General features: G+C 37.0%; 2 non-coding genes across 2 annotated transcripts; one reads left to right on the top strand and one right to left on the bottom strand.

The window, feature by feature from the left end:
* Positions 1-2,609: 2,609 nt before the first annotated feature.
* On the bottom strand, positions 2,610-2,728 carry LOC149500469 (5S ribosomal RNA). Its single transcript, XR_016324936.1, has one exon. It is a non-coding gene; the product is annotated as a 5S ribosomal RNA (ribosomal RNA).
* A 2,815-nt stretch (positions 2,729-5,543) lies between these two features.
* Positions 5,544-5,662, top strand: LOC114248285 (5S ribosomal RNA). Its single transcript, XR_003624938.1, has one exon. It is a non-coding gene; the product is annotated as a 5S ribosomal RNA (ribosomal RNA).
* The last annotated feature ends 8,625 nt before the right edge of the window (positions 5,663-14,287 follow it).

A 14,287-nucleotide genomic window follows, 5' to 3' on the forward strand; every position in this document is an offset into this window, starting at 1 on the left:
ATACGTTTTTTCATATACATGTAGTTTGCGGCTTACCTACACCCATTTTATAATAATTCCAGTAATTTTCAATTGCTAATTAACACTAAAATATATTTCAAAAGTTAATATTGTAAATTTTACACTGCTTTAGAAAATAATCAGTTTTTTTCATTTCCTGAACATTTTACATTTTCAGATATGTGCCCTTTTCGAAATTGCATATTCAAATCTACAGTGGTTTTTCGGATGTTCCGTTATAACTACTGAACCGTGCATCCGATTGACTTGAAACTTGGTATCCATTTAGAAAATACATGTACTTAATGGATAGGTTAATATTTACAAGAGTGTTGGAGTGTTGGAATAATGACAATAAATAATAATGTTAATTTCATATGCCCAGTGAAGCGGGCGAGTACGGCTAGTTTATGTATAAATTACAAGATGAATTCTTATCACTGCGATTACTAGGGCTATAGTAAAATTATTTCGTCCGTGCAGCTTGGGTCATAAAACATAGCCCGGCTAGAGCGGTGAGCATGTTGCGCGGCCGTAACGTCATTATCGATAAAAACAAATGAGTCATCGAAGGCAGGTACACGGCGGCGGGGTGGTATACGAATGGTGGTGAGACATTGTTATTTTATGAGTCATTTGTTGTACCTGCCTGCAAATTATAGTACATGGCGGATGTAGGGACGTCCGTATTGTTTTTAAAAAGTGTGACGTCAGCACCGCCGACGTCGCGGTCATCACTTTCTTGAAGAATGACTCATGTTTGGGTTTCCGAAACAAAACTTCACGAGAACTTCACGAAAACTTCGTATATTGCACGAGAAGCATAACAACGTTACAGAGATATCCGTACAGTACAACGGCTCGGACACGAATCAATCAGTGCTAGACAGCACGGCCGTATTTATGGGGCTTCGTACCCGTGAGCGTGTTGACACGTTTTAAACACGTGAGCGTGTTTACACGTTTTTCAAACACGTGAGCGGGTTTACACGTTTTTCAAACACGTTTTAAAGTATTGAAATTACAATAAAAGGAACTGTTTAACATCAATTTCTTATCACAGAGTAATTAGTTGATGATCAGTAGGTAAATAGTCATATTTGCGCCGACATACATATGTCGAAGAGAAACGTGATTTTGTGCGTTCGCACTCTGAATTTATTTAGTGACACAATGGCTACTCCTTTGGTACCAAAACGGCAGAATTTATTCAAATATTTTGCTTGTTGGGAAACGTACCTATATCAGCACAAGCTCGTGTTATTATCAACAATGTGTTAAAATTTTTCACTGAAATGAGAATAGATACCAAAAAGTTACAAAGTGTTAATTACTGCCGTTCTCATTAACTTGCTGCGGCGATATGTCGTGTAAGTGTTCGATTAGTGATTTTTTTTTCATTTTTATCACTAACCCACAAAATGACAAAACTAAATACACTATCGATAACGCTTATCGACAACAATAATGCGCATCACTATGCCCGTCCATAAGGCTCGTACTCACCTTCCACTCGGAAGAAAGAGCGAAATACTCGCTGCACCGCTCCGATTTTTTATGACCAAAACTGCACGGACAAAATAATTCTACTATAGTGTTAGCAATTCTCTCAGCTTGAGCCCGTGAGCTCACCCCTCCGCGGTTACTTGGTATTAGCCCTTAGGCTACCGACGCTTAGCTAGGGAAAAAAATCGAATCTTGCTATTATACCAATCATTTGTATAGATAATGAAGAAGTTATCCAAAAATCGAGAAAATCCAAGAAAATGGTTTATAAAAGTTGGTTGGATAAAAGAGTATCTCGCTTCGAGACGTATTAAATAATATAGACCCTTGTTATACTAGTGGATGTTCACCTTTAAAAACCGTAATTTAATTTAGGAATCCTCTTCGGCATTTTTTTTTTAAATCCTAGTTTTCGTACTCGCTCTCAGCGCTTGTTCACATTGCAAAGAAATAGAAAGAAAAAACTAGCTGCTGCTGTCGACCTTTGGTTTGTTTTTTTAGATTTTCTCTGGATAAAATAAAATAAGAGTTACGAAAAATGTTAAAACTAATTTCTGTGATGCTAGTAGTCGTATTACCATTATCCGTCGCTTCAGTCTAGACTAAACTTTAGATTTTCATGTCGTAAATGCGTGAGCTTGAGTTTTTAAAATGTATAAACGGATCCTCAGGGTGGCGGCGACAATTGAGACAATTTACATCCACACGAAATATTATATTCTCTTTAGTACACGTTACGGTGGGTAGAATACGAATGCAACAGAGATATGCTAACCGCCGGTATTTATACAATCATCTTGACCTATTTAAATACAAACTTAGTAGGTAATATTAAACATCGGAAGCTGTCAAGCGGAAGGCGCCAATAAAATATTATAAGTATAAAGAAATATGAATGAACTATTTACTTGATTATGAAATTACTAATTATATTATAAGACAATAATAAGTTCTATATATTTCCTAAGTTCGTAAATAATTAATTATGTGAGGCCGGAAGTGTTGCTCGATAACAAATGGTATGGACGTGGGCGATGATTTTTATATTGGAGGCTGAATATCAGTGTGTCGTCACAAGATACCAAGAGAAAAACAAAGCAAAAAGCCAACATCACGTGGTGTTCCCAGGCGGTCACCCATCCAAGTACTGACCACGCCCGATGTTGCTTGACTTCGGTGATCGGACGAGAACCGGTGTATTCAACATGGTATGGACGTTGGCGACTGATTTTGCGAATTGTACGAAGAATATCAGTACCAAAAAAACAGCAAAAAGCCAACTTCATCCTTTCCATAGATTATACACTTAATATATTTGAGACCTTTCTTTGGTCACCCTTGAGCACAAATATTCAAAACGTACCTATAGCAATTGTGAAGAAATTGAATTCAGCATTAGCAGCAGCAGACTAAGCAGCGCTTCTTTTTCCTATCTATTCTAGTAACCTTGAGGGGCTATTCTAGATTCACCGAGCTTGTAGGTGAGCTCACGGGGCTCAAACCGGGACTGTTGCTAACACTGGCCCTAGCAAGAGCAGTGCTTCGCAGAATCTACCACCGGATCGGAAACGCGACCCACTGAGAAGATCTGGTTGGCTGGATCTGGAGTACTGAATTACTCGTGGTAGGACCTCTTGTGAGTCAGCGCAGGTAGGTACCACCACCCTGCCTATTTCTGCCGTGAAGCAGTAATGATTACTGATTTGTGAAAAAAGTGTAATGTGCCCGACAAAAATGTTTTGAGAATAAACGTGTGAGAGAAATTGTCGGTCTTTCGGGGCCCCCTGAGAATGGGGGCCCTGGGCACGGGCCCCGTGTGCCCTTATGGTAAAGACGGTATTGGCTGTGTCTATGGGTTAATTTATTCGTCGAGCCCTTAGTCGCAAGCGACGGTTTCGGCGAGGACGGTAACCGATGCTTGTGGTTAGCACCGTTAATGGATCCGGAGGATCCGTAATGACGTTTTTATTTTTTTATTGCTTAGATGGATGGACGAGCTCACAGCCCACCTGGTGTTAAGTGGTTACTGGAGCCCATAGACATCTACAACGTAAATGCGCCACCCACCTCGAGATATAAGTTCTAAGGTCTCAGTATAGTTACAACGGCTACCCCACCCTTCGAACCGAAACGCATTACTGCTTCACGGCGGAAATAGGCGGGGTGGTGGTATCTACCCGTGCGGACTCCCAAGAGGTCCTACCACCAGTGACTCCCAAGAGCTCCTACCACCAGTAGTACGAAGTGGTAGGTACCGAAAATCTATTAGAACAATTAAGATTTAAGCAAACATGCGTCACATTATAGATTTTTAATGACCTAAAGCAAATATCTGTTGTTATTCGTGAAAAAAAGTTCACATTTTCATGACAAGCAACATTTTATTATGAATATTCGGATGCTTTATTGGGTGGCTATACACCTATATTTTAATTTATTTTCGTTTTATTAAAATTAATTTTGCGAGGATTGTCAATCGTCAATCTCTGACTTTCAAACTAGGTCGTTCAACTCTTCACTGACTGACCGACCACTTTTTCGTTCCCTCGGGGTAACAGTGGAGTGGGTTCAAAAATATCACGTTTTTCGTGTGCAGAAATAGCAATTGTCGAACGTGTCCGGTTCCAAGCTCTCAACGTAATTGCCGGCAAAAAAATGCTATAATGTCATCATATCAAATTAATCTGTTTACATGCGAATTAAGTCGTTTCAAACTAATTTTTCAGCTGTTACATAGATTATATCGCGGGCTTTGAGCGCGGCGACTGAATCAAAAAATTCCGTAACGAAAATAACCTGACACCCCCATTACGCCTACTATGTAGCTCGCGTTCAACACATTCACACGTTGCGCTTGTGTAGTGTTTGTGAATAAGCGCGTGGCGTGACGTCGCACTGCCGCAGGAACATCATGAAAAGTCTGCCCATCTCTCTCTCGCGCGGTCTAGGTTATGAGTGTGAAGGGGACAGTTAATGTTTTGCTTTTGTTAATGTTTATAAATATAGCGTGGTTTTATTTTATTGTTGTTTCAATATTAAATTATTATTGTCGATTTATAATTGCATAAGTTGATAAAAAATGCTATGCAATAGCTTTACCGCGGCAGTCTCCGAGTGCCACACGTGTTAGACTTCTATACTTAATACTTAATAATATTATAAAGAGGAAAGATTTGTTTGTTTGTTTGTTTCGAATAGGCTCCGAAACTACTGGACCGATTTGAAAAATTCTTTTTCCATTAGAAGCCGACATTGTCCCTGATGAACATAGGCTACTTTTTTTAATTTTTTTTTTTTTTTTTTGGTTTCATGTGTGTTTTAATGTTTCCGAAGCGAAGCGAGGGCGGGTCGCTAGTGTTTAAATAAGTAAGTTTCATCTTTGTAGAGATCTGAACTAAAATAATTCATTTTAACTAAATACTTTTTACTGCTGAGCTTATTTTCACATATTTTGCAGAAATTGACAAAGGACTTTTGAGAAAAAGTACCTTCTAAAAATATATAGGTATACCCTATAAAAATCAATGCTAAAGTGCAAAACAATTTGAACTGGTAATTTAAAAATATTAGGTATTAACTAGAAAGTATTTTAGATAGTTACTTTTTATTATATTTATTTTTATTATTAACTTATTCAAAATGTTATGCATGCTCGACCCATAACACGTCGGTACAGGTCGATACATAATATATAGGTATAATCAAATTGCGCAAATAGTCGGTATTCCGACGCTCCGCACTTTATACTCATCATTAAAGAGTCGACGGTTCGCGCCCAAAGGGTTAATCACATGGATGTTGCTTTTCACTGTCGCTTTCATAAGTAAGAATGACGGACAAACATTGTACATCTTGACCCAGATTTTTCTTTTTTAATAATAATCAGAATTTAGAGGGATTACCTATTACATAGTGTTTTGTTTAGTACCTAGCTAGGTAGGTAGTTCACCGGTTGGGAACACCTCGTGAGAATAACATATTGTTATGACGTTTTGTAATGAAGAAATATAATGATGGCAAAATACACTTTAAATGTTGCCAACGTCCATACCATGTTGAATACACCGGTTCTCGTCCGATCACCGAAGTCAAGCAACATCGGGCGTGGTCAGTACTTGGATGGGTGACCGCCTGGGAACACCACGTGATGTTGGCTTTTTGCTTTATTTAACGTGTAACGCTTTGGTTTTAATTTATCAATAAAATCACGAAATGATTGAATGAAGTCGAAACTAAATTTTTATTTAGATGTAGACCTATACGACCTATTGCGAGTACATATATCAAGGGTGAAAGGCTATTTGGTTTAAGCGACATTTCGCTTAATACGTGACATTTACTTTTATAATTAAAGGTGTGTTTTATTTGATATTAACATCAATAGTTCGATGCTTTTAATTGAACTTCAATTAAGCTTACTCCATTCAAATAGCAGAACAAGTTTTTTTGTTATGATAATTTTTAGATATTATAGTTTAAAGGGCTCTCTTGTAAAATTGCATTAATGTTGCTTAAGCCAAATAGCCTTTTACCCCTTGATATAATGACGTAACATATTGCGTTTCGGTTTGAAGGGTGGGGCAGCCGTTTTAACTATACTGAGCGACCTTAGAAATCATATCTCAAGGTGGGTGGCGGCATTTTCGTTGTAGATGTCTATGGGCTCAGTAACCCTTAACACCAGGTGGGCTGTGAGCTCGTCCACCCATCTAAGCAATAAATAAAAACAGATTGATTGAAACCACAAAATTTGTCTCGAAAACGGTTCTATGTTTATACACTTAATTAACTTCGTGTTGAAATCGAGGTAGGGTACAGAAAACATCCAAACCTCGTTGTCTATTTATATATCCGGTTATCCGTGAAGAATTTAGTTTTGATTTGATTTGTAATTGACATGTTTATTCGATTTTTTTTAAATGCAGACACAACACGTAAAGGTGACCATATTGACCTCCATGCATACTGTAGAGTTGGTTAGTTTTAAAATATACATAATTTTCATAAGTGAGACCGTAGAAGAGAATTGTGTTTTAAATGTATTCGCGAAACAGCTGCTCTTGAGCTGTTAGGTCTCCTTAGGAGGTGATTGATCAGCTGTAAGCCCAGCTCACTCACCTGTCCTGGTGAGACTGGAAAGGCTTTCGGGTAACTAGTTATTCTTCAAATCAAAAAACAAAGCAACGCCGAATTCGTATCTGCGTTTTTTATCATCACTATTAGTTCATAGTAACAAAACGAAAGTTGATAAGTTTGAAAACAATAAAAAAAACACGTTGCAATCGCAAGTCGAAGTAAAAATTATCACTTTTTTTATATCCTGGTGATTTTAAAGTAATTATTTCTTTTTAAGTTGTTGTAATTGGCAGAAATTCCAGGAATAAAGTTGTGTGCATTATTTTATTCCGTTCATTTAGTGTTATTTATTCGATGTGACATATTGGGTTTTTCCAAAAAGTCCATTAAAGTCTCAGTAAATAATCTGTCACCCCATGCTATTTTTACAATAAAATCATGTTTTCTTACATTATTTTTAATTCAAATTTATTAAAATTTATTTTCTATTTTTTAGTTGGAATTTCTATAAAAACGTATTTTGTTAGTTTTTTTAAACTATTATTTATGTTTATAATAACTACCGACAAGTATAAATTCGACATTGGATCGATGATGCCGCAAGAAGCCATTACATTCAAATGCCAATTTTCAAGTTAATCGAAGGTCTTGAAGTTAGCGTAAATCACATCGAATACGGTAATAACGGTAGGCAGCGGCTCGGCTCTTCCCTAGCATTGCTGAAGTCCATGGGCGACGGTAACCACTCACTATCAGGTGGGCCGCATGCTCGTCTGCCTACAAGGCAATAAAAAAAATACAGATCAATTAAAACTTCTTTTACGGTTTACATATGAAGTTTTTGTATTGTATATTACATTATTTCGAACGTTTCGATTACATAACAATTTTAGTGGTCACGGATGACAAAGGTGTTAAGGTTAAATAACATAACATTAAACCATAAAGTAATTTTAATTATGTCTACGAGTCGCTAAAATAAAAATAAAACACGTGTGGCACTCGGGGACTGCTGCGGTAAAGCTATTGCAAAGCATTTTTTATCAACTTATGCAATAACAATTAGATAATAATAATTTAATATTAAAACAATAATAAAAATAAGACCGCGCTATATTTTTAAACATTAACAAAAGCAAAACATTAACTGTCCCCTTCACACTCATAAGGTAGACCGCGTGAGAGAGAGATGGGCAGACTTTTCATGATGCTCATGCAGTGCGACGTCATGCCGCGCGCTTATTCACCAACACTACACCAGCGCAACGTGTGAATGTGTTGAACGCGAGCTACATAGTAGGCGTAGTGAATGTGTCAGGTTATTTTCGTTACGGAATTTCTTGATTCAGTCGCCGCGCTCAAGGCCCGCGATAGAAGCTATGCAATAGCTTAAAAATAAAAACAACTATACCATATTTACTGTAGTAACACCTTATTGTTCTGTAGTTACGGTATATTGTTCTTAAGTTAATTGTACATAAGTATAATAATATAATTGTTAACAAATAGATTCGAAGCTTTACTGCATGACTGGTAACGGACTATTTTTATTCTTTATAGTTTTTAAAATATAGTCGTATTTTAACCGACTTTAAAAAAAGGAGGAGGTTCTCAATTCGACTTTATGTTTTTTTATGTTTGTTACTTCATAACTTTTGACTGGGAAAATCGATTTTGATGATTATTTTTTTACTAGAAAGCTGACGCTTCCCATAGTCCAATTTCAGGTTAGTCCAACTCTGATAGTGGTATCCATGAGAAAACCATATAAGTCTTAAATTTGCATTAAGTACGTGCGCGACAAATAGATGAAAAACACAATAACTCAATATCACGCCAACCGAGTTCGATGATTATTGTTTTTGGTGTATATTAATTTGTTTTGGAATATCTTTTTTTTTTCTATTTGAAATCGGTTTTTGTCTATTTAAAATTATTATATAACTTAAAGCTGTTCTAACTCTGCGGGTTTCTTCTGACAGTTTTTAAATACTGAATACAACTGATAATTACTTGTAACTCCATTGATAAATTTATAAAGTATTTTTACTGACGTCAAAACGTCGGCTCGCGATGACATCTGCACGAAGTTCGTGCATCTTAGCGAAAAGCTCGACTATATAGATAAGGCACCCCTAACACCCTGATAGGACTATAACACGCAAAGCTTGTTTCCCACAGCAAGTATTTTTGAAATTATCAACGGATAGATTTATTATATTTTAATTTAACTAAAACCAGATGTACCGAAGATATGTATATAATTTCATTGCAACTTAACATTTATTGGGTGTAGGACGTGTTGTGTGCCCCCACATAAAAGGGACTACCACTCCGCCTATTTCTGCCGCGATGCAGTAATGCGTTTCGGTTTGAAAGATGCGGCGTTAAAAAACTAAAATTTAAAATTCATATTTCAAGTTTGTGTTGTCTATGAACTCTATAACCCCTTGACACCAGATGGACCGTGAGAGCTCGATCACTCGTTTAACTAATAAGAATTATATCGCTCGGCAACCGTCGTAGAATAATTAATATCATGTTCCTAAAAAAACTAATTTCCGGAAGCATAGATTGTAGCCACTTACTTCAGAAAATCAACTTTAGCGTTCCATACCACTGCCCACGGCATCCTATTACTGAAATTTTCCATATTCCCGCAAGTAGAACAAACCTCCTTACATATTCCCCTTTATCAATGATTTGCAGTGAATTTAACCAAATATGTGCATTAATTGACGGCATTGACATTTTTAACGACACCTGTCCTGGTCTCAAAAACAAACTAGTATCCAAGTTCCTTTGCTTATAATTGATGAGAGAATGTCATTCTGATTACATTGCGCAGTCTGTTCTATGTATTTATGTTTTTTGAATTGCCGCGCTCGACTTTTTAAATTTTTAAATTTTTTTTATAGTTTTATAATTTTTTACTATATAAATATGTGCATTATTTCTTATTTAGTAATCTGTAAAGTTAGTAGTGTGTGTAGTTGGCTCTTGTTTTCGTGTTGTTTTCAAATATATATATATTGCTGTAACATGTCATAGTGTGTTATAAGAGATTGCTGTACATGCCTGTAACTGGCTTACATACCAGTACTTAATTTTATACATGTTAATTTTAAGCTTGAATGTTTTGTGTGTATTGCTGTTGGTGTGTCTAAATAAATAAATAAATAAATAAATATCTCAGAATTCAATTCAGTTCTCAAACTAGAGAACTTATTGTCACACTTATGATATCAGTTTAAAATTACGTTGTAATGGAAGATTTCGGCTGAAGACCATTTTTGGCAGCTGTCCACTGAGTTTCTCGCCGGATCTTCTCAGTGGATCGTGATTCCGATCCGACGGCAGATTCTGCGAAGCACTGCCCTTGCTAGGGCTAGTGCTAGCAACACTTCCGCTTTGAGCTCCTAGAGCTCACCCACGCGCTAGGGTAACGCTGATATAGCCTCTCAAGGCTATCAGCATTGGTAGGAAAAAGTAAACGATGTTTATATACAATTTAAAGTTAACTCCAAGTCAAATAGAAATAATTTTAAAAAGCACAGAGTGAAACCTTCGAAGGCCTTGAGACGAACTTGACCTTTTTTTTATTGACAGATTGCCGGTGGCGTGGAGGCCTTTACAGCTACAGCAGGATGAGCGGGTGAACTTCAGGACTCACCCGGGAGGTGGAAGGCTAACAGTTATCCGAGCGCCTCCGAACAAGGCCTATTAGTTCAAAGTGAATTCGCGAGTTAATCTATCACTGTATTGAAATTGCGACTATAGCAAAGAACAATCAATGAAATAGCACGTTTGAACTATCGGTCGTCTTTATTATCAACTAGCAACCCGCCCTCGCTTTGCTTCGGAAACTGTAATTTATTATTGATTTCTCCACTATTTAATGGATGTTATTATAAATATAAATCTTCCTCTTGAATCACTCTATCTATTTAAAAAAAACGCATCAAAATACGTTGCGTAGTTTTAAAGATTTAAACATACATAGGGATGTAAGGACAGAAAAAGCGACTTTGTTTTATACTATGTAGTGATAGAAAACCAGTTTCTGACAAAAGCAATTGGATCAATGTCTCTTTAGCCAACAGTCACTCAGTGAAATATGTAACTGTTGTTCCAAGTACCTACGTACCAACAGAAGGTGATAGGATAACCTTGATGAATGACATGGTCTAGCAATTTATTTTATTACGTCAAAGGGGCCAACTATCACTTGCAACTGGGAATGGCAAGCTTTACTTACATTATGTTTTATTTTCCTCGTATTTCTAAGAACACGGTGATTCAATACCAATTATAATAAATATTTCTTTGAGGTTAATATATAAGGAAAATTAATGGTGAATTAAAATTGTGCATGATTAATGTTCATTGAAGTATTCCAAATGACTTGGGCACGCGTCAGCTGTCAGCGTCTTATCAAGCCATTCGTCTTCTTGCCTGATTGTGATTTGACGTTCAAATGATAGCATTTTGTATAAGAAGAACAATAAAAGCCGAGAGTCCTGCTTAGCGTTGAATACACACGACCAGGTACCATTGATCTGCGTAGTCTTACAATTTAGGAGGCATTCGTTGCGAGTTAATTCACCTATCGTTGTTAAAGCACAGTTCTTTCAACAAGTTCTAAAGTCGTCGTGGCCTAAAGGATAAGACGTCCAGTGCATTCGTATTGAGCGATGCACCGGTGTTCGAATCAGGCAGGCGGGTACTAATTTTTCTAATGAAATACGTACTCAACAAATTCACGATTGACTTCCACGGTGAAGGAATAACATGGTGTAATAAAAATGAAACACGCATAATTATAATTTGTGTAATTACTGGTGGTAGGACCTCTTGTGAGTCCGCACGGGTAGATACCACTAACCTGCATATTTCTTCCGTGAAACCACCACCAGTAAGTAAGTAGTTTTGGCGACGTATACCTTGAAATTGCTTTTTTAGTTGACCTGTAACTATCTACCTAAACCGAGAGAGACTAAGAGCATGTTCGTAGATACTGCAATGAAAAAAAAAACATTTTCTAAGCTAACTATAGGTATATGCGATTTCACATGTTGGTATTTCGTAAACTTACGAACCAAAGTCAGCAAACGAAAGCCTTCCGCATCAATCAAGATGCTTGACCTGGCGAGCTAGCGAATACATGTCGTAATATTTTGTTACATAAAAGACGCTTGTGGAGAGTACTTAACGGTAGACAGCGGCTTGGATCTTCCCGTGGCATTGCTGAAGTCCATGGGCGACGGTAACCACTCACCATCAGGTGGACTGTATGCTCGTCTTTCTGCAAGGGCAATAAAAAAACATTTCATGCGAACAAAAAAAAACATTATTACCGCCTTTTCTTCATTACAAGCAACTTTTCTTTTACGTCAGCTTTTTCTATTCCATGACAAATTTTAAATGACAAAGCAACAGAAAAACTGAAAATTTTCATTATGCATACGCCATTTTCAGTTATAAAAAAGTTTCAATGCTCCACTATAATAGTATTATTAAAAGCTTGGCCCATCGCAACAACCTCCTTAAAACAGGTCCAAAACAGATAAGGCAGCCAGCTTGGTTCGTGAGCGATGCGCAACCAGATAGCGATTGCTTTGTTTTGCTGTTAAACACGAAAATTAACATCATTTGCCAACACGCGATCGCATCGCCGATACGAACACCGACGAAACGCAACCGCTATTAACTGGCGACAGTGAAACAGGATTTAATCGTATTTTGTCGATCACAATTTACTTAAGTACTTAAATGACTTGAATTGAACTTGAAATTATATTCACTTAGAATAACTTGGATTCCAATTGAGATTTGTTGTACGAAAGTGCAGATAGATGGCTAATAAGTATTTTGTTCAGTTTTTGATGTGATGATTTGTGGCGTTAACCATCACAAAATACAAGATATTGGACAGATGTCTGAATCTCGCTTACGACATTTTCAAGATAAGCTTGCATATATGCATAAAAGCTCAGAACAACAACATTCGGACCGTCGGTCTACCAAGCAATATCACCCGCTCGGTGGAAGATCTTTTCTTTTTCGTAAACCTACATGATTTAATCTAATCTACAAGTATCGTACACTAGGTTCACCCTCTGTCGGGATGAGTATTATTCGTCCGTGTCTCATTGGAAGGTCCCGCAGACTCGAAGACAAATTTCCAGCTTAATCAAAATTCTCGAGCCCAAATATCGGATATGAGATGTTTAAATCAATCAAATCAAAATATACAAATACAAGGAAAATTATTAAAAACACTTGACATGGGTTCTAAGGTCTCAGTAGGTATAACGGCTACTTCACGGCAGAAATAGGGAGGGTGGTGGTCCCTACCGCCTCTTGTCTTGGTCTTGTATCATAGCCCTTCCTTGCACTAGAAGACCAGTTATCTCGTCGATTATCAATAAATCTAATACTAAAAATAATAACTACCTGAATATCGAATGGGTAGTTAAATTTACGCAAACCCAAAATTTGGAAATACAATACCTACAAGATACGAAAATAACTACTTACTTCAATAGTTTTCTTTGTAAATTCATAAAAGCGTGAACGCGCTCCGAAATACCGTGAAATTGTGTTCGCTTCGGAGACATAGCGCCACCATAAATACAATAAAGCTTTCACAGCTAATATCTGCTTTATTTCTTTAACTATAAGATAAAATTCTCGTTAAATTAATTCATTTGGAATAGAATCTAGGAGGTCCCGTCGTCATATCTTGTCATATCTGTTATTGTGTAGCCACAAAAGGCCATTATTGTTCATTGAATTTTGCAAAACATTAATGGCCCTACAATCAGATATAATTGGTGTTTCAAAAGATGTTTCATATTAAACGCAGAGCGGACTTTGGATGCATTCGTAAATTAATTTTTTATCGGTTATTGTTATTATTATGTGATGGGATAATTGTTTAGATATGTTTAATTGTATGTAGCGTAGCAATATATTGTTGAACATCGAGCTGTATTCGCGACTTAGAACATAACATATACAATTATTAAGGCGCATAAACCCATTGAGTTTCTCGCTAAATCTTCTCAATTTTTTTTATTTATTGCTTAGATGGGTGGACGAGCTCACAGCCCACCTGGTGTTAAGTGATTACTGGAGCCCATAGACATCTACAACGTAAATGCGCCACCCACCTTGAGATATAAGTTCTAAGGTCTCAAGTAAAGTTACAACGGCTGCCCCACCCTTCAAACCGAAACGCATTACTGCTCCACGGCAGAATCAGTGGGTAGTGATTCCCATCCGTACGTAGATTCTTCGAAGCACTGCTATTTCTAGGGTAGATTTTCACAAATTCTCTCAGATTGATCCCCGTAAGAAAGGCCACGTATCATGATGAAGCCAGAATAACTCATCGAGGCTACTAGCAGTTAGATAGACAAAAAAAGGATTGTCAGACACGTATTCCTTCAGGGATCGGACAATAGATGCCTAGCTCGTGTCTATGAAATGGATTAATTTGGTTACATACTGCTCGTTGAGTGTGATGCTCTGAATATGGATAGGTAATAGAGGTACTTTATCTTTGTCTTGAAATCGCAATCTTGCATTATAAGTTTGAAGTCAGAACACATTAAATAAAGTAGTAATCATTGTTACAAGGAAAACATCGGTTTTTTTTCTTTCCATTACATAAAACATTTATTACTGCATTAACATAGCG

This window comes from Bombyx mandarina, chromosome 21, assembly GCF_030267445.1.
Source record: "Bombyx mandarina strain Sakado chromosome 21, ASM3026744v2".
NCBI lineage: Eukaryota > Metazoa > Arthropoda > Insecta > Lepidoptera > Bombycidae > Bombyx > Bombyx mandarina.